Source organism: Sturnira hondurensis, unplaced genomic scaffold (assembly GCF_014824575.4).
Source record: "Sturnira hondurensis isolate 20B ecotype Veracruz unplaced genomic scaffold, ASM1482457v3 Scaffold0008196, whole genome shotgun sequence".
Classification (NCBI taxonomy): Eukaryota; Metazoa; Chordata; class Mammalia; order Chiroptera; family Phyllostomidae; genus Sturnira; species Sturnira hondurensis.
Genome location: NW_028080827.1, coordinates 25,488,106 through 25,509,029, shown reverse-complemented (window position 1 = coordinate 25,509,029; position 20,924 = coordinate 25,488,106). Strand labels below are relative to the sequence as shown.

Sequence of the window (20,924 nt, the reverse complement as noted above, 5' to 3'; positions counted from 1 at the left end):
CTCTAATTTGTGACTAAAATCAACCAGTTCTGTAAGCATCCTGAACACCAGTATTTTGAACTGTACATCTGAGAGGTTCGCTGTTTCTTTTTCGCTTAGAATTATCGGCTCTGGGGCTTTGAGTTCTTCTTGAGCCATGTTTTGGACTGTTTGTGCCTGTTACATATGAGGAGTGGAGCCCTAGGTGTTGACCAGGGCGGGGCAACTCAGTCGCTGGGTTGTGACGCTGTATGTGGGGGCGGGGTCAAAGGACAGCAATGGCAGTCCCCTCTGCTGCCTCCCACCACTGGGGCCTGCGCGGTCTGTCCCACTGTGTGAGAATGTGCTACCTCGGTCATCCCGATGCCTTGCGTCCTCACTGGATTCGCCCCTGTGGCCTCTGCAGTCTGTCTCACTGCTCACTCCTCTGCTGGTTTATCTGCACGCAAATGTGTGACCGCGGTCAGCCTGCCGCCCTGCGCCCTCACTGGGTCCGACCAATGTTACCCTGGCTGCCTGGGCACCTGGGGTCGTCCCCCAGGTTTTTATTTTGAATATTTTTAAACCTACAGAAGATTTCAGATATAGTTATACTATGAACACAATTATACCTTTTAGATTGACTTATTGTTGACATTTCCCATATATGCTCTATAAACAGGGTTTTTCCTGAACCATTTGAAATATGCACGATGTCACTTTACCCCTCAATACTATGACATGTATTCCCTAAGGGCAAAGACATTGCTCTACATAACTACAACATCATGCCAAAGAAATTTAACACAAGAATATTGCTGCCTGACATACGTTTCATATTAAAATTTTTCCTTAAGTGCCCCCCCAACACCCATGTAGGGTCAGTCAAGAATCTTGCATTGCACTTTATTATTAGAAGTACATACTTTTTTTTTTTTTTAAAGATTTTATTTATTTATTTATTTATCTTTAGATAGGAAGGAGAGAGGGAGAGAAACATCAATGTATGGTTGCCTTTTGTGCGTCCCCTTCTGGTAGTTAGCCTGCAAGGAACTGGCCTGCAACCCAGGCATGTGCCCTGACTGGGAATCGAACCGTGATTGTCTGGTTCGTAGGCCCGAGCTCAATCCAATGAGCTATGACAGCCAGGGCAGAAGTACATACTTTTTAAAACAGGAATGAATGAGGGGGAACATTGTCACCAGTTCCAATACCCAGCGATAACCACAGGGTATTGGGCTAACATTTGGGTGTATATCATTAGGCCTTTTTCTGTGCAATTTTGTTTTCACATAGGTGTGCAGTCCAAATTCTTACTCCAGTATACCCTATGGGTTTAGGTTTTTAGACTTGCCCACCAGCCTCTGCAATTGTGTGAGTCAATTCCTTGCAGTAAATCTCTTAATATATATCTCCTGCTGGTTCTGTTTCTTTGATCGAACACCGACTAAATCAAGACTGTTTTGAATAACCTTATCACAAATAAATTGGAAAATTCTAATGAAGTGACCAAGTACTTACAAAACCAGAGCTTATTAGCCCTGGCTGGTGTGGCTCAGCAGACTGAGTGCCAGCCTGGTCACCAGTTTGATTTCTAGTCTCGATTCCCAGTCAGGACACGGGCCTGGGTTGTGGGTTAGGTGCCCAGTTGGGAGGGCACAAGGTAGAGGCAACCACATAGTGATGTTTCTCCCTCTCTTCCTCTCTCTAAAAATAAATCTTTTTTAAAAAGCAGAGCTTATTAAAACTCAAAACATCAAGAAGACTAGGAATAAATTTAACAAATGCAAAACTTACACTTTGAACTACTAAACATGTTGAAAGACAAAAGAAGACCTAAATAAATGTGAAGACATGTTTATGGATCAGAAACTTCATATTGTTAAGATTGCAACACTCCTCAGTTTGACCTACAGATTCAGTACAGTCTCTGTCAAAACACCAGGTGACTTCTTTACAGAAAATGACAAGCTGATCCTAAAATTCAAAGGACCTTGAATAGCCAAAACAATTTTTTCAAAGAACAAATTGGAGGATTTACACTTCCCAGTTTCAAAACTTAAACATATTTTTGGACTATAAGACGCACCTTTTTACCACACTTTTTGCTTCAAAAAATTTTTTGGAATTTTCCTCCAAAACCTAGGCATGTCATGGTATGAACCCCAGACACACCTAGGTTTTAGCGGAGGAAAATGGGGGGAGAATATTGAAGCAAAAAATGTAAAAACGTGCATCTTATAGCGTGAAAAATATATAGTACTGTGAAGTTACAATAATCAAGACAATGAGGTACTGGCATGAGAATATGGAAGTGGGAGTCCAGAAATAAACTCTCACATTTAAAAGTCAACTGACTTAACAGCGTGGCCAGGACATTTCAATGGAGAAAGGGTAGTCTTTTCTGTAAACGGTTCTGTAACAACTAGATTCATGCAAAAGAATGAACTTGGACCCTACCTCACTCCATATTAAATCAATCCCAGGTGGATCCAGACCTAAATATAAGAGCTAAAACTAAGAGTTTTATAAGAAAACAGGTGTAAATCTTCAACTTGGATTAAGCAATGGTTTCTTAGCCATAACACTAAAAGCACAGGCAACAAAAGAAAAAAATAAATGAAGCCAACATCAAAATGAAATATTTTGTGCTTCAAAGAACACCATCAACAGAGTGAAAAAAGCAAGCCACAGAACATGGGCAAAGAATTTGAACAGGCATTTCTCCAAAGGATATACTGGGTTGGCACAAATAACACCCCTCCCCTTTTTATTACACAATCATAAGCATGTAATTCTGTAACAACAACACCGCATTCATGCACACCATATGACATTTTAGGGGAAATGTTCAAATGAAAACTATGAATTATTACACCCACATTATTACCTACCAACCACACTCAAGCAGGCCTTACTTCTGCCGGACCCTGTACAAATGGCCAAAAGCACATAAAAAGATACTCGGTATCTTTAGTCCTCAGGAAAATGCAAATCAAACCACAAAGATAATCACTTCCCACTCACTAGAATGGCTGTAGTGAAGAATGTGGACAATAACAAGTGTTGATAGAGAGGTGGGGAAATCAGAACCATCAGACATCACTGGTAGGAACTACTGATTTGGTAGTTCCTAAAAAAACAAACCAGTTATCATTTGACCCAATATTTCCACAACTATGTATAAACCCAAGAATAATGAAAACCTAGGTCCACACAAAAATCTACATTACTATTTAGAGCACCATTATTTGTAATAAAAAGTAAAAAGCCAGATGTCTAAGGGATGAACAGATGAAAGGGGATGTATTCATACAACGGAATATTCCTAGCAATAAAAAGAGATGAAGTACTGATACATGTCACAACATGGGTAAACCATGAAAGCATGCTAATTGAAAGAAGCTAATCACAAAAGATTGTATATTTTGTGATTCCATCAATATGAAATGTCCAGAATAGGCAACTCTATCCTATAGACAGAAAGTAGATTGGTGAGACTGCCTAGGAATAGGGGTTAGGGGGAAAGGGGGAAAGACGGGCAGTGGGTACGGGGTTTCTTCTCGGAGCAATGACATGGCCTGGAATTAGACAGTGACTGCACAGCTCTGAATTTGTACTAAACACCGAATCACACACTAAGTGGGTGAATGCATGGTATGCGAATTATATCTCTATAAAGTCATTATACCTTAAAGAAATAGAAGATCAAATTTAAAAATTTATTTAAAATTCTTCTCAAAAAGAAAACACCAGGCTAGATGAATTTGGAGTCCGGTGAAAATCCCCATTTTACAGACATTTTGAGGATAGCAATTGTCATAGTCTTTGTATCAAAACCCAACAGGGTTAGTTCGAGAGGGAAAGTTATGAACCTGTCTCACTGATGGATGTAGACAAAAACTCCTAAGTAAAAATTTTAGCAGGCCAGACCCAACATGGTGTAAAAAAGATGCTGTTTAGATACCTCATTTACTCAATCCTAAGAAAATGATGTTGTTTGAACATTAGGATTCAGTTCATGCTGATTCAAGGACAAGACTAGAGTGCTCTTGCATAAAAGCAGGTGTCTTGTTGAAAGGGAGTTGTGCCATTCTGCTTTTCTCTGTCACTTTAGGGCACTAACTTTGTATGTCACTGAAATGTCACCCAAGGGCTCGTAAACACTAAAGTATTTTTATGAAGAGGACAATATAAACAAATTTAAACTACTGTAAAACTTGTTAAAGGGAGTAGAACTATTGTTCTTTTAATCGTGATTTGTATTTCATTTAGTAGATCTATGTCTTCTGTTCTCTCCTGGTGTGGTTTTCTGTTGAAATGTATGTGTCTCCATTGTCATCGTGGCTACTTGCTCTCACCAAGAAGCGGAGGTTTTTGAGGGCAGGGACCATGCTGGTGGGGTGGTTGCTGGAATGGATACAAGCTTCGGAGCTTGGTAGGTTTAGGGTTTATATCCTGCCGCCACCCGGAGCTGTGGCTCTGGGAACCACTTCACCTCTCTTGCCTTTCTGTTCCCTGTGGTCCCTACAATAAAGATGACAGTAATTTGCTTTTCATGCTTTCTTCTCAGAGAACCTCCTGGGCCGCATCCCCAGAAGGAGAACTGCATGTCTCTTGCTGTCACTTCCCCAGACCACACAGCTGCACTGGAAGTGCACAACCGGCCCCAGTACTCAGGGGTCCCATCTCTCTCTCCCAGAAAGGGGGAATTGGACAACAGAAGCAGAATTAGTTAACCTGAGGAACTGCGCTGCACAGGCTTGTAAAGGGGAGGGCCATGGCCATAGCAGAGCCTGAAAGCTAAAGCTCTGGGGAAGCTAAGAAACAAATGAGCAGAGGAAACCCATCTAGTGAGAGTGTATGTTGGTGGGGGGACTAAAAACAGAAAAGTTGTCAACAGCTCAGGTGCTTTCATGGCTCTGGTAACAAAAACTCTAGGGAAAGAAGGATGAAGAGCTGACACTTGAATTCTTCAAGAATAGCATGTGGCAGATAAATGGCAAATAAAGTGTTTTCCTCAGGGTTGGAACCTGGCCCCCACAGAGTGTTCTGCTCTGGGGACAGCTGGATGGGAGGTGATCGAGATGGCTGTGCCAAGGAGGGAGGAGTGGCAGTGTGGTTCCATGAGATAGAGGCCTTGTGACATCATTAGACACTCACGTTGAATGTTATACCAACTGATTAAAAATAGCTGAGCATATCAACTGTATTTTTTAAAAATAGCAGCTGGGTGTGTTTAGAACATATAAAGAACTCAAACTCACAATGAAAAAAGTGAAACATAATCCAATTAGAAAATGAGCAAAACAGACATTTTATTAAGAGGATATACAGATGGTAAATTAACACATGAAAAGATGTTCAGTATCCTTGGCCATTAAAGAAATGCAAATTAAACTGCAATGAGATATCGCTGTATACCTATCACAACAGCTAAAATGAAAAACAGTGATAACACCAAGTGCAAGTGAGGATGCAGAGAAACCAGACCACTCTTACATGGCTGAGGACGAAAAATGGTACAGTCCCTCTAGAAAATAGTTTGACAGTTTTTCTCAAAACTCAAATGGACTTAAAATATGACCAGCAGTTGCCTTCTTAGCACTTATCCCAGATAAGTGAAAACCACACAGGACTTTATAGTTGACTGTGGCAGCTTTATTCTTAATAGTCTCACATTGGAAACTACCCAGAAAGACTAGGGCTCATTTACACCATGGCGTAGGAAAAAACTCAATACATGCATCAATTGGGATTAACCTCAAGGAAGTTATGCTCAGTGGAAAAAGCTAATCTCCAAGGGAGGTTTTGATTTCATTCCACTACATTATTCCATTTATATAACCCTCACGAAATAACAGAGGTGGGGACCAGACGAGGGGTTGCCAGAGTTACAGATCAGGAAGGACCAATAAGATTCCAAAGGTGAGAAGAGCAACTCTTGATGGCTCAGTTCAGCATCTTGATTATAGTGGTGGCTTCATAAGGCTTTACAAGTGATGACATTGTACAGAGCTATACCCCGCACCCACCCACAAGTCTGTCTGTATTGGTAAAATCTGTGTAAGTTGTGTGGCTTGTTCCAAGGTCAGTTTCTTGGTTTTGATATTCTACTATACTTGTGTAAGATGTTAACACTGGGAAAGGCTGGGAGTTAAAGAGGGTGTCCTACAACTGGCAATGAAAAACTCTAAGGTGGCATTTGTAACTGATGGGAGAGAAGTTGTATTTCTAACTCCCAACCAGGTTACAAGCTCTTCAAGAGCAGACCTGTTTTTTTTCATTTGTTTTGCTTTGTTTGGTTTGTATCTTCAGAACATGGCCCAGAGCCTCTTCTAAACAAGATAATCAATGTTGCTCTTGTTGACACTTCGATAAAGGATTCTAAGCCCATAACTGGGTGATCTGAGGGGCCTTGTCAGTATACAAACAAAAATACTCATTACCATTTTGAAGTCATTTTATGATGAATTTCCAAAAGAATAAATGGATAGTAAGAAAAAAATGTATTAGAAATGCTAACAAGAATTTAAACATAGCAAACCTTCAAATAAATATTGGTGCACAAACAGTAAAATGTTTAAGGATACCATCATACATCCTTTTAGCAAAACAAGACAATCCAAGTTCTTATCAAAAAATATTGGGTGGGTGCCCTGGCTGGTGTAGCTCAGTGGATTGAGCTTGGGCCTGTGAAGCAAAGGGTCACTGGTTCAATTCCCTGTCAGGGCACATGCCTGGGTGCAGGCCAGGTTCCCAGTAGGGGACACCTGAGAGGCAACCACACGTTGATGTTTCTCTCCCACTCTTTCTCCTTCCCTTCCCTCTCTCTAAAAATAAATAAATAAAATATTTAAACAAAAAGAAAATGTTTAAAATATATATATATTGGGTGGGTGCCCTAGCCAGGTGCTCATTCGGTCGTAACATCATCCTCTCCACCAAAAGGCTGAGGGTTCAATCCCAAGTCAGGGCACATACCTGGGGTACAGTTTTAATCCCTGGCTGAGGCGTGTGCAGGAGGCAACCAATCGATGCTTCTTTTTCACATCAATAAGTATATCCTTGGGTGAGGATATATATATTGGGTGATGCTGTGCCTCCTGTTGAATGACGAACAGGATAAAAAATACCACATTTTTTGTCCTTAGACATACATAGATCACTTATTGATTCTTGAGTTTAAGAAAATTCATCTACAATATCATCTGAAAACTCATAATCAGGTATCATTTGTGTGATGAATCCCACCATTATTATTAGAGTTTAGAGTGTTGGTGTCTGTCTCTTTGCATTTATCTTCTGATACATCTAATAATTCTGAAACAGTATCCTCTCAATTCCCTTTCCTTTGCCACTATGGGTGGAAAATGAAACGTTCTGAATTCTTGTTCTATGAAACATAAAGCAAACTATAAAAATAGTTCCTAAAGTCTCCCTTCTTGAAAAATGATGCAATCAGAAAACTGAAGGACAATAATTTTTTTTTACCATTGCATCATCCCTTTAGGTGACTCCATTATTTTTCTAATTATGCTATATTTTATTGATTATGCTATTATAGTTGTCCCATTCTTTATCCCCTTTATTCCCCTTACTCTTAGTTCATGTCCATGGGTTGTACATATAAGTTCTTTGGCTTCTTCATTTCCTATATTATTCTTAACCTCCACCTATTTTATACCTACCATTTATGCTTCTTATTCCTGTACCTTGTCTTCCATTCTTTGCCCTCCTCCTCCCCACTGATAACCCTACATGTGATCTCCATTTCTGTGATTCTGTTCCTGTTCTAGTTGTTGGCTTAGTTTGTTTTTGTTTTTATAGGTTCAATGGTTGACAGTTGTGAGTTTGTTGTCATTTTACTGTTCTTATGTTTGATCATTTTCTTTTTCTTAGATAAGTCCCTTTAACATTTCATATAATAAGGGCTGGGTGATAGTGAACTCCTTTAACTTGACCTTATCTGGGAAGCACTTTATCTGCCCTTCCATTCTAAAGGATAGCTTTGCTGAATAGAGCAATCTTGGATGTAGGTCCTTGTCTTTCATGACTCGGAATATTTCTTTCCAGCTCCTTCTTGCCTGTAAGGTTTCTTTTGAGAAATCAGCTGATATCTTATGGGAACTCCTTTGTAGGTAACTGTCTCCTTTTCTCTTGCTGCTTTTAAGATTTTTCTCCTTATTTTTAATCTTAGGTAATGTAATTATGATGTGTCTTGGTGTTTTTCTTCTTGGATCCGATTTCTTTGGGACTCTGAGTATCTGCCCAGCTGCCTGTCTCCACCCCTCCTACTGGTGTGGATGAATGTTTCTCTAACTCTTTGGTTGTTGGAGTTCCATGCAGGTTGATTTTCTGGTAGTTCTGGTTGTTTTTTGTTTTTAAATTGGTTGTTATCTTCCTTTTGGTTGTGCAAAGGAGTGAAGCATTTCTACCTATGCCTCCATCTTGGCTGGAACTCCAATTCCATTATTTTTTTAAAGAATTTATTTATTTATTTTTAGAGAGAGGGGAGGCAGAGAGAAAGAGAGGGAGAGAAGCATGGAGAGAACATCGACTAGTTGCCTCGCGCACGCCCCTAACTGGGGACCTGGCCCCCAACCCAGGTATGTGCCCTGACAAGGAATCAAACCAGTGACTTTTCAGTTTGCAGGCCAATGCTCAATACAGTGAGTCACACCAACCAGGGCTGATTCCATTATTTTTATTTTTCATTATTTAATTTCTTTTTTAATGTAGCTGGGGAAATGGAAGAATATGATAAAATAATTCCTTAAATGCTGAAATGGCAGAGCATGAAGTAGAAAAAATAAAAATGATAGGCTCCCATAATATTTCTTAGGTTTATAAAAGTGCCAACAGACCCATGAATTACCAAGACAGAATGAATTTTATCCTCTTTTTAAATTAAATTTTCTCCATGGTCTTTGGGAGACCTCTATGAAAAAAAATAAAAGTCATGAAATCATATTCATTACAGATAGTTAGTATGACTCCAAAAAGAAAATAAATGAACGTCCAGTCCGGTGGAGCCCAGTGGTATTCCACAAGCTGATGAACTATTATTGCTAATGTTTTTGGATAACAGGGTTACTGAGCAGATTGGTTGCCCACCTAACAGCCATCCCTCCCTTTTTATTTGGTTTAGTGGAACTTCATTTTGTGTTGTAACAGCAACACCGTGACCGAGGTAAGCCGCTCTTCTCTGCCCGCGCTGATCTACCTGGGTGTCTGTGTGCCAGCCAGTGAGATACAGGAGAAATTTCTGGCGTGAGGTGGGTGAGGGTGTGGGGGTTCCTAGACAGATTTTTTTTCACTGACAGAAGTGGGAGGAGGAGGTGGTTTTGACCTCGCCTTCCCTGCTGTGTTGAACACTTTGTGTCTGAGAGTGGAGACAGACAGCATGTTAAGAAGAACTACGGAGAGAGTTGAAGAGCCTGGGTCCTCAATGACATTTCTGAGTTCCAACCGGCCCTGCAATACCTCCACCAGGCTTCGGGTTAGGGAACAGGAAGTATCTGCCTTGTGTAAGCCAGTGGTTCTCAAGTTTGGTTGCACAGGAGAGTCACTCTCAATGCCTAGTCCACACCCAGTCCAACGATATCAGATCGCAGAAGCCAGGTTTCCCAGGGGATTCCAATGTGTGAGCAATTTTGAGAACCGCCAGTTCAAGCCACTTTTAGTTGGGTATTTCGTTTCTGGCAGAACCAATACCCCCAAACGTTTCTATTTCTGTGTAGTAGATTCTGATTGAAAATACTTATTTTCAGCCAGATAAAACGCATCTCCAAAATGGTGAAAAGATCAGAACCAGTTTGTTTTCTCATCAGCTTTGGTTCATCCATCTGTGAAACATTCATAACATTGCAGTTAATTTCCACCAATACTTGGATGACTGGCTGGGACACATGTACAGTAACAGTTGTGATGCTAAAACTAAAAATACACCCAGAACAGCAAAGAAACAGGGTTTTGTGCATCTCTGCTAAGCTGTTCCATTCCCTTTGTCTTTATTCTGGGGGGTTCAGAAAGAACCACGTCAGGATGTACCTCAGTGACATGCAGGTTATTTGGAGCTACAGGCAACTGAGACGCTGCAGGCTCAAGGGAAACGTAACTATCCAGAGGAATGTGAATTAGAGGCCTTGCTCATAACAGGGTGTTATCAGAGATTATCTCTATGGCAGTGCAAACTAGTAATCACTGAACACCTGCTTTCCCTGCAGTGCCCTTCTGAAACCTCAAGGTGCCTTACCTCATCCCTAGCTCAGAATGTCACATGTACCTCATTTTCCTTTTCTGCCTTTGAACCTGTCTTGTACATGGGGTCTCTAACTTTCTCATATGTGTGGGTTCCCATACATATTTATTACATTTGGTTATCTCCTCTTGCTAATCTGTTTCCTGTTTTTTTTTTTATTATTGGATCAACCAAAAGAACCTTTAGGGTAAATGAAAGTTCCTTCCTCCCTCACAATTGTAATTTCCAATGTGCTTGTTTAGTGCTGTGGTTCCTGGCCGAATGGTGGCTACCAGGCTTACAGGCAGCAGCGTCTCTGCGTTTTCCAGGTGTAATCAACCCCAGGGCATCAGGAGACTCCCACAGGAAGAGTGCTTTCATCAAGAGCACAAACATCTGTTACAGGCTCCAGGTCTGTGCTCTTAGTAAGAGGAGAGCTGTGAAACACAAACTAACAAAATGAAAGTGGGCGCAGCACACATTCGTATTGCTTTAGTGTTCTGCGGCTTGTGTCTGAAACGGTCAGACTGCCTGCTGAATTACCGACCACACAATTTCTTTTCCTTTGCCTCCAGAGTTTCCATTAAATAATGGAAAAGAAATGAAAATAAAGAGTAAATAAATTCACAATGTCGATAATGAAGTGAAAGGGGCGAGGGACATCCATGCACGAGAGAATTCAATACACTTAGGAAGACAGAAAAAAATAAAAGATGCTTGATAAAGTAAGGCAGGGAACCTATAGACCAGTTATTTTCTGAATTGGCCTACGAATCACCAAGAAATCTCATTAAACTGCAGAATAGGATTCAGTAAGCTCAGGGTAGGCATGAGTTTCTGCATCCCTCTAACAAGCTCCCAGGTGATGCCAGTGAAACTGTTCTGGTTTGGACACACATGGAGTGAGTAGCAGGGAGAAGGCATGGGCAGGGGCTGCGGCCCAGGAGAGGTACCATCTGCCTTGTGCAACCTGACAGAGGCTTTAGGGCAGGGGTAAGACGTGAGGCTGGAGCCAAGGAGATTAAGTGCAAGTCAAGTTCAAGTGCTGAAAATTCATTACCACTGGTAAAAGGAGGAAAGCCTGTCTTCGGTACTGTCGTACTGCAGCCCATTCTCTGCTGCCTACTTCCAGTCCAGAGTTACTCGATCTCGTAATTTTTCAGAAGACAGAAATGAAGAATTTATGTGAAATCTCCCAAGCTTGTTTCATCCTGGGCAGCCAATGAAAATGAAAGGCTGCTGTAGAGAAAGTGAGCAAACTTCCTAGGGAGAACCCGAGTGGGAGATTCTGGCACTTCAGGGGCTCCTGCGCACTGCCAAAGCCCGAGAAGGAAGGGGTAAGCCGGAGACACATGTGGATGCCAGGACAATGACTGATCGGGCAGCAGCAAGAAGTCAGGAAAACATGCAGATTTGATTGAGGGATTTGGTGGAGATGAAAGCTAGAGTCCCCATTTCTATTTGGCAAGGGGAACATTCTCCACTAAGTGACAGGTGGGCGTGGTTCTGGCCCTGTGGAGTGCGTCTAGTGCGTGGCTTGCTCCGCAGTAGCCGTGGTCACATCGTCACAGAAGCGTAATTCCTATTAGTTTTCCATCTTGTAGAATGAACTCATAGACAAATCGTGGACATTAGAACGGTGATTATAGAACAGAATGAAAATGTTGTAAACTGACACTGTGACGGGAACAGCCTTTAGATGAGGGGAAGGAGTTAGTGTGCTAATGTCCGTCCCTTACAAAGCAGGGCTCGGTTCCCTTTCTGCGGTGGCTGGGACAAAAGCAGAGACCTAAGTACCTTGACTGACAATACAGAGGGGTCCAGTGGGAGAGCTAAGAATAGTGATGTCACTATGGCAGAGAGGGAGTAAATGGGCTCAATTCTTGCCCTTCATGGTAGAAAGAGAAAACTGAATGTCCAAAGTTGATTAGTAAGAAACAGCAGTAGAAGCAGATTGTTTAGAGATGGGTAGGGTTGAGAGGAACCCAAAACAAGAAGGACCGTTTAAAAGGTGTTGCCTCTCGGGAGCAGAGCCGAGAGGGAGCTGTGGCTTTCCATTATGGTAAGGTCATCTTTTCTGTTTGATGTTTTGACTATTTGTGTCTATCACTTTGATTATAAGTGTGTATGCATGTGTGTGTTTAGAGCATATGCTAAGCTGGGAATGGTAGGAAATAAGAACCACAGAGAACACCCTAGGTCACATGAAGGAAGCGGTTGTAAAGAAAACATGTTGAACTCATCATACACAGTATGGAGTGGTGTAAAATAGTGAGAGAATGACAAAGCGAGAATGGGAAAATGTTAGTCCTTATTTCTATAAGTGCTCATAGAAGGGTATATGGGAATTCCTTGTGCTACTTTTGCAAATTTTCTTTAAATCTACAATTATTTTTTTAAAAAACACTGGAACATCTAGTAGTTTTGTTTCTTTCCTCACTGTGGCGTGAACCTGAGTTTTGGCCTCTCGCTTTCCTCCCTGAACAACATGAGTCCCAGCACCTGCTCCAGCTTCTCCACGAACTATCAGGCCCTGAGAGCTGGCAGTTGCCCAGGCACCAGACCCCTCTGGACAGCAGCAAGGCCAGCGTCCATGCAGGTGCTGGGGACTCAGGCTCCCAGATCTCTGCACCCCACTCCACCAGTGTGCAGGGCGGCTGGGGGGCCAGGGGCCTGGCGTGGGGATGACTGGGGTCTGGTGGGCATAGGGGGCACCCAAAGCAAGAAGGAGACTGTGCAACGCCTGAATGACCACCTAGCCTCCTACCTGGAGAGGGTGAGAAACCTGAAGGCTGATAATCGGAGACTGGAGCACAACATCTGGCAACACCTGGAGAAGAAGGGACCCCAGATCAGAGACTATGGGCATTATTTCAAGATCATTGAGGATCTGAGGGCCAGATATTTGCAAGTTCTGTGGACAATGCCCACATGGTTGTGCAGATTGACAACGCTTGTCTTGCTTCTGATGAGTTCAGGTCAAGTGTGAGACACAGCTGGCCATGCGCCAGTCTGTGAAGAGTGACACCAATGGGCTCCAAAAGGTCAATTGATGACACAAGTATTGCTGTGCTGCAGCAGGAGACGGAGATTGAGGTTCTCAAGGAGGAGCTGTGCTTCAAGAAGAACCATGAGAAGGAGGTAAATGGCCTACAAAACCAGATTGCCAGCTCTGGGTTGACCGTGGAGTTGGATGCCCCCAAATCTCAGGACCTCAGAAAGATCATGGCGGACATCTGGGCCCAGTATGATGAGCTGGTTTGGAAAAACCGGGAAGAGTTAGACAAGTTGAGGAGAGCAGCACAGTGGTCACCTCGCAGACCGCTGAGATAGGGGTTGCTGAGGTGACACGCACAGAGCTGAGACGTCCAGTCCAGTCCTTGGAGACTGACCTGGACTTGATGAGAAATCTAAAGGCCAGCTTGGGGAACACTGAGGGCGGTGGACTTGTGCTATGCCACACAGACGCAACAGCTCAATGGGATCCTGCTGCACCGGAGTCAGAGCTGGCCCAGACCCAGACCAAGAGGCAGCACCAGGACCAGGAGTTTGAGACCCTGCCAAACATCAAAGTCAAGTTGGAGGCTGAGATTGCCACCTACCGCTTATAATAATAAAAAACAAAACAAAACGAAACAGGGAGGACCTTGATCTCCGTGGTGCCCTGGACAACAGCAACTCCATGCAATGCATCCAAAAGAGCACCACCCACCTGACTGCGGACAGCAAAGTGGTGCCTGGGGCTAACAACAGTGACGTTCTGAGGCATTAAGGTAGCAGAGGTGTGACACCCTTTGGAGGCAGGAGGCCAATTAAAACAATTTTTTTCAGAGGTCATTGAACACTTAAAAAAAAGAGGAAAGTCTAGTAGTTTTTCTTCCTTTCCCCCAGGCAAGGCCTTTCATAATCTTTGAAAAATAGCTCAGAGTTTTTAAACAAAATTCAACCCAGTAAATTTGAAGATGTAGTTGGTGTTGGTTAAACAATTCATGATTGGGCAGCATCCCATCTACCACTAGAAGGGAGCTCTGAAGAACTGTACCAAATGGAAAGCTTTTGTAGGTAGAAAGAGGGCAGGACTAAGAAATTAAAACAGTGGATTATTTCAGGCAAGGACACCTTCCCCAAGGGGAAGGCAGAGAGTCTTACCAGGCAGATTACCTCACTAGTGTTGACTAGAAAATCCCAGCCTGATTGATTACGTTTCTGGGAAAGGTTGAAACTGCAGTTAGAATCAGGTATTAAATCCAGGTCTGGTATCATGGGCTTTCAGCAACAGTGATACCATTTTGGGCCAGTGTAGTTCTGTGTAAGAGAGTAAATTATGTGAATGAAAAAGGGGTTCTGTATTGAATTATAAGTTCCTAACTGGGCAGGTCATGGTGGGCAGTCACCTTGACCTTGTTTAGTAAGACATTTTTAAGCTAGCCATGTGCACAGTTCTTGTGTGTCTCGGGGAACATGCCTTTGAAGTGCCAGTAGTAATCCTTTTTTCCAGAACCACCAAGGGAGCACATCATCTTGTTAATCTTCCTTTCCCTCTTTAATTCCAGATGTATAAAAGAAACTGCAAACACAAAAGTAAATAAATATTTAAAATAAAAGAAACTGCAAAACTATCATTCTCTGGAGTATGAGTATTTGAGGTCTTGCTTCTCAACCGTGGCCACCGGTTTTGGCTCAGATAAACTCATAGAAATTCTCTATGGGTTTGGCTATTTCTTATATCAGTGGTGCATAGGAAAACTTTTAAAAATGCAGCAAACTGGAAACATGGTGGTGAGATTGTGGAAGATTTTAATTCTATCAAAAATTGTCATTCTTTTTCAAATAAAAAGTGTATCATTAAAAATATATGTTGTCTTAGTAATCATAAAAACCTATGTAATGAATATTAATGTAAGTGTCTTTTTTTTGAGAAGTAAATGTCTTGCCTGAAGGGATTTTGATAAGAAATTTTTTTAAAAAATCAGACTTTGAAGGGTAAAGGGAATTTAAAGTGAAGAATATTTACACTTAAAACATGGAAACTTCATATACTATTTGCTAAATGCTTTGGCAATAACCCCTGACTATTGTTCTGCCTTAAAGGTACCTGCCAGCCTACTCCCAGTGGAAAGAAAGGAAAATGTCAGATAGACTCTTGGGCAGGAAAAATCAGATTTTTCCTGGGCTTCTCCAGATCACCAACAATAGTAGTTTTGGATTCATTGAGGGATTACTCCTTTTTCTTCAGGTCAGAAAACCCCGTGAATGAATCTTTTCTGCTCTGTTTTCATAGCATAAAAATACCCGTCCAACTGTCTTCAAAGAGACTGTTATGGCTTCAGAGGGCTAGCAGATGGCTCCTTGCTCAGCATTGTAATACCCCAAGAGGAAAACAGTATATCAACATAACATTTGGTCATTTCCCTTAAGCAAGCACAACCCTAACAATATTTATGGAAGGCTGCAAGGAACTGCTGGATGCAGCAGCCAGGTGACCATAAATGACAGAGAAAATTCACCTGAATTGGTTCAAGAGATGCGTTGCCAGGAAACTATGCCCAAGGGCAAGTAATCGTATTGATTCCCGGGAAATGGTGACACTAAATGAATAGACAGGTGCAGCCGCGCAAACACCATTTAGGCTCTGTTTTCCCCTCAGAGAGATGAAAGGTTTGCTCTTATCTTGTATTTAAAATGATGGACGATTTTGAGAAAAATGAAGAATAGGAATGCTTATTTCTATCATCATAAAATTTATTATGGCACATTTACAATGTCCTTTGCATACATTATTTTTAATTCTCCAAACAAATGTTTCTCTTTTTGCAAGTGAGGAAATTATATCCCAGAGAGTTTATTTCCCCAAGGTCACACAGAAAGGGGTGGAGTTCAGGTGTGGGACCCAGACCAGTCCGAATTCAGCCTGGACCCCTTTCACCATAGCTGCCAAATGATCATGTCCTTGTCGTCAGAGGAAAATATTAAAATGAGCAACAAGAAGAAACTTCTTTCTGGGATGTTGGACATGGATTTAGATTCTGTTTGTGAGAATAGAATTGAATGTATTTTGCCAGGGAAATCTTTTTCTGATGTTTTCCTAATACATGCCAGGGGCAAACACTTTGGGCCACATTAGACTTCAGAAAGACACAGAGGCCACCACCGCGTCTCTGTTGTGTCCATGATGCCTACTGTAGGATGAGAGCAAATGGGATGACAGGGCTTCCAAGTGTGGAGCCAGCTAGGTGTCACTTGCTAGCTATATGACCTGGGGGCGTCCCTTCATCTACGTATGGGGACCATGACACCCACGCTGCAGAGGAGGTAAAGGGGGCTGAACTTTATTCTATAGCCCTGGAGGCAAGAGTCACATCATTTTTATAAATCAAACTGAACTTGACTTCAATCCCTGTTTATCAAGGTGGAGGACTACAGCGGAATGGCGACTGCGGGACTGCTTGAGGGGCGTGTATGGAAAACAGAGAAAAGTCTTTATTATTCAGTCCATCTGATTGCCACTGGGCAGGTGCTACATTTGGAGAAAAAATTTGCTAATAACTTGACCTTCCTTTTTTCCCACGGGAACTAAATGCTGGGTTAGTCCAGCTCGGGCTTCAGGCTACTCACCACCTGAACAAATTCCTGATGTTCTGCAAGTAAAAACCGGTTTCTTCCTCTGTAAGATGGGCATGACAATTCTCGTCTCCTGCTGTTGGACAGAAGGATACAGGAACATCTAGAATCCTCTGCCACACTGGTCAGTAGGGTAATAGGAAATTTCATACCTCATGGTTATAATAAAAAATTTACCATTTTTGTTTTTTAAAAAGCAAAAAGCATCATTTAGTCATTCCTACAGAGAGCCTGACTCCATTGGATATGAAGCTGGAACCTGGGAATCGCCTTCTCACAGGTGGGAAGAAGAAATACACAGCGTGACAAAGGAAAGACGTAAAAACCCAAACGCGTCAGGCAACAGCCACTGTCACAGAACCCGAAGGTCAGAGTGAGGGTGATGGAGAATGAAGAAAAACGCACTGAAGCAACATTAAAGTGTGGTGGATAAGAGCTAGAAAATTGGGACAACTGTAATAGAATAACAATAAAAGTGATTTAATTGAAAAAAAGAAAGTCCAACATAATTATTTAATCAATGTATGAAGTGTTTACTTTCTTGGAGCAAGGCCTAATAAATTGGCAGATAAATAATACAAATTCAACAAAAGTAGGGTGTTTATCTATGTACCTTCTGAAGGGAGACAAGATAGGATAAGATTTTCCCTTTCATTACTCAACAAGTTCTTATTAGTTTCTATATGCCAGTCACCATGAAAGATATTTGGAATTATTCCTCTCACGTATGTGCCTAAAACAGATGTATTTTATAATGTAAAAGGCAAAGAAAAATATAAAAGGTCATTCTTATTACCAAGTAGTCTTGGGGAGGCAAAGCTGTTCTAGAATGACCTGACAATAATATCAACAACCCGGATTCCATTTCTTTTCCTGCTCTGCTGTCGTAGGGATGACTGAGGTACAGCAAGCAAGGCACAGCAAGAATGGTTTGATCGAATTTGAAAGAATGCCTTGCCCAAACAGGGGCCACTAGCTTTCCAGGCAGCAGCTGGTAGACCATTAAAGCCCTGTGTTCAAACACTTAGCTTCCCATTTTACTTGCAGCATTTCTTTACAGGTACCAAACTGTGTATGAGTTAGAAATTGAGCTCGGCTGCTAAGGACAGGGACTCAAACATTAGTGGCTCCATATACTGTTGCACTTTTGTCAAGTAATGAGAAGCCCAGTGGGAGGTAGCCCAGGGCTGGAATGGAGGCTTTGCTGTGTCATCGGGGATTCAGGATCTTCTTATCTTTCTGTTTGGTCATCCCCAGCCTGTGCTTGTAATCTCCTGGGCACAGGATGGCTAATCCACTACTAGCATGGCCTCTGCCCTCCTGGCAAGAGAAAGAACGTGAAGGGCACAAGGCGCCTCTCAGCTGAGCACCTATCTGCACCCCTTCATAGGCCTTTCCCAGAAGAGCCACCCAGCAACTGATCACTCATTGGACAGAACTATGTCACATGACTGTTGTAACTACAAGGAGCTTGGGACATGTGTTTTTGGCCAAGTCCAGGTACATTGACTCTCTGAGGTTGGAGATCTTTGAGTAAAAAGAAGATCGGGGAAAGAGTACTGGACAGGCATCTAGCAGCAACTGCCAGAAACCAATGGCTCCTGCAGTACAGGGCTTCCTCTTGCTTTATGGCACCTCCCTGAGGAGAGGTCGTGGCTGGCCTCTAGGACACTATCCCGCAAAGGACCAGCCATGATCTTGAACATCAGATCATTACACATTCACATATATCTGTTTAGATGCCTTTTCTGGTAACAAAAATATTTCCCCTTTTTATAGGATTCTTTCTCCAGTTATTTAACAAGTGAATGAGATTTTCATATGTATTAAAATGGTTTTGGATCCATCACTGTCATGAATGATGTTAGGAAGTATTGCCAGAAACCAAACATTTAAAGGGCTCTAACCATGGCATCAGAAAAACTACAATTACATTCAGGAAAGAACTGCTGGGCATGTGACATTAAACTGTAGTTCCCCAGGCAACTGAGAGGGAGATACATGCAGTAACAACAGAGACTCCGCAAATTGCCCAGATCTTCCAGAATTTGCAACACCTTTTATTTATTTTTCATTGACAGTTAAATTATCACTTGAAAGCATGTGCTGACTAGAATACAAATCCTCCACACTACTCTGGATAAACTAGGCTTCTTCCAGAAATAGCTACCACACTGACTGTGGAGGAGACCAGGGAGCAGGCATGTGCAGGGGAAGAAATTGGGGAGCAGGCACGTACAGGAGAAACGTGCAGGCGGGATACACAGCCTTCTCCTCAGCCGTGGCTGTGCCCTTTGCAGATGTATGTTGGTCAGTGTCCAGATAATCTTTGTCTCAGTTGACAGAGGGCTGTTCCAGTGTTCTCATCATACATGCGTTGGACAACCCTTCTTTAACTGGGCCATTTCACAATGCCCGGTTGAAAACTCAAAGCATGGGCATTTGGGGTCACAGCAGACATCACTTCCATAGCAGTGTGGCTGCCACAGAGGATGAGCAGCAGGTCAGGGACCATGAAGGAGAACTCCTGGATTTCCTGTGGGACCCGCATGTGCGGTTCTTCCAGGGCTGCCTGCCTTTGGGGTTTTGCCTGGGCGCTATTCTTCGCTGGAGACCAGTGGATTGACAATCGCATTTTTTTGCACTTTCTCAGCTGGGTGTGTTGGATTCCTTAGGTGTGGTGAACAAAGATAATGTAATAGAGTGGATTTACTCCCTGCAGGTCCTTCCCACAAGAAGACAGATCAAATCTAAATTGCTGTGGTTTCTGAGGCTCTTTATACCTGGGTATTCCATTCAATCTCTCAAAGAATCCTTACCACAGTGGCCACATAGCAAGGACCTAAACCAGACTTTCATGCTTATTCTAGGAGACAACCTAAGCTGAGTAAATGAAGAAGCTTGCTTAGCAAGCTCAAGAGCCTTCAGTCAAAGATGTTTTTCTTTGGGACCCAAAGGCAGTGAAAATGACATGTGATTTGTACCATACTTCCTGTATTTGCTGTATGCTCAACAACTAGTCCAGCACGGATGTGAAAAAAGCCATCCACTATGTTAGATGTCCTATGACAATGGGTTGGCACAGGGAGCTGGACTTGAATCTCATGGAGGATCAACTTTTTGTGGCATTGCATTGCTGTGTCTCATGGGTAAGCTAGAAAAAGTTTTTTTAGGAAAAGAATATGATAAAGAGGTGGTATAAAATGAGGCAACAAAATGGTTACCAGGGAAGACCAACTTAGCCTGTAGACAGCAGTTTTTTCATTTTGGGTGGGCTCATCTCATGGCGGGATTTGCCAAGTGGCCAGATAGTCATCCAGAGGCTTTGTATGCATACTTTGGGATTTGTAGCCTACTGCTCATGGAGGAAAGTGGAATTTGTCAAGTTCACCCTGCCCTGAATGAAACCACGTGGACTTCTGAACACCTTCGAGATCTCCATCAGAGCTGGAAATGACCAAGGACTCAAAACAATGCTCAGAGAATGTACACATCTCCACATGAATAACTTTAGATTGGGAGGGTGGAGGATTTGTACCATAACTGTAGCTCAAGGTTAAAAGCCATTCATAACCAAGTGTGCTCTTTTTTTTCAAAGGTAGAGTCTTTTTTTTTAAAGATTTTTAATTTATTTATCTTTAGAGGGGAAGGGAAGGAGAGAGGGATAGAAATAACAATGTACGGTTGCCTTTCGTGAGTCCCCTGCTGGGAACTGGCCTGCAACCCAGGCATGTGCCCTGACTGGGAATCGAACCGCCATCGTGTGGCTCGAAGGCCCGCGCTCAATCCACTGAGCTACACCAGCCAGGGCTCAAAGGTAGAGAGTCTTATAATCACATCTTGTGCCTGTGTCACTTTGGGACATGGTCTTGAGCCAGTATTTGTAGTGGGTTTCAAGAAAATCTCTGTGAAGTTTGAACCACAGTGGACTCTGTTCTTAAATGTTTATACTGTATTTCCAAGAAGTTCTTTGAGGAAAATTAATTGTATATATGTAGGTTATCTTTTTTTACTTGTTTAAAGATTTTATTTATTTATTTTATTTTTAGAGAGAGAGGAAGGGAGGGAGAAAGAGACAGAAACACCAATATATGTGAGTGAC

The 20,924-nt window shown here is 42.3% G+C and overlaps 2 pseudogenes; both read left to right on the top strand.

Annotated features, from left to right (window-relative positions):
* Positions 1 to 12,689: 12,689 nt before the first annotated feature.
* Positions 12,690 to 13,973, top strand: LOC118992538 (keratin, type I cytoskeletal 18-like; annotated as a pseudogene).
* A 5,283-nt stretch (positions 13,974 to 19,256) lies between these two features.
* Positions 19,257 to 20,381, top strand: LOC118992504 (geranylgeranyl transferase type-1 subunit beta-like; annotated as a pseudogene).
* The last annotated feature ends 543 nt before the right edge of the window (positions 20,382 to 20,924 follow it).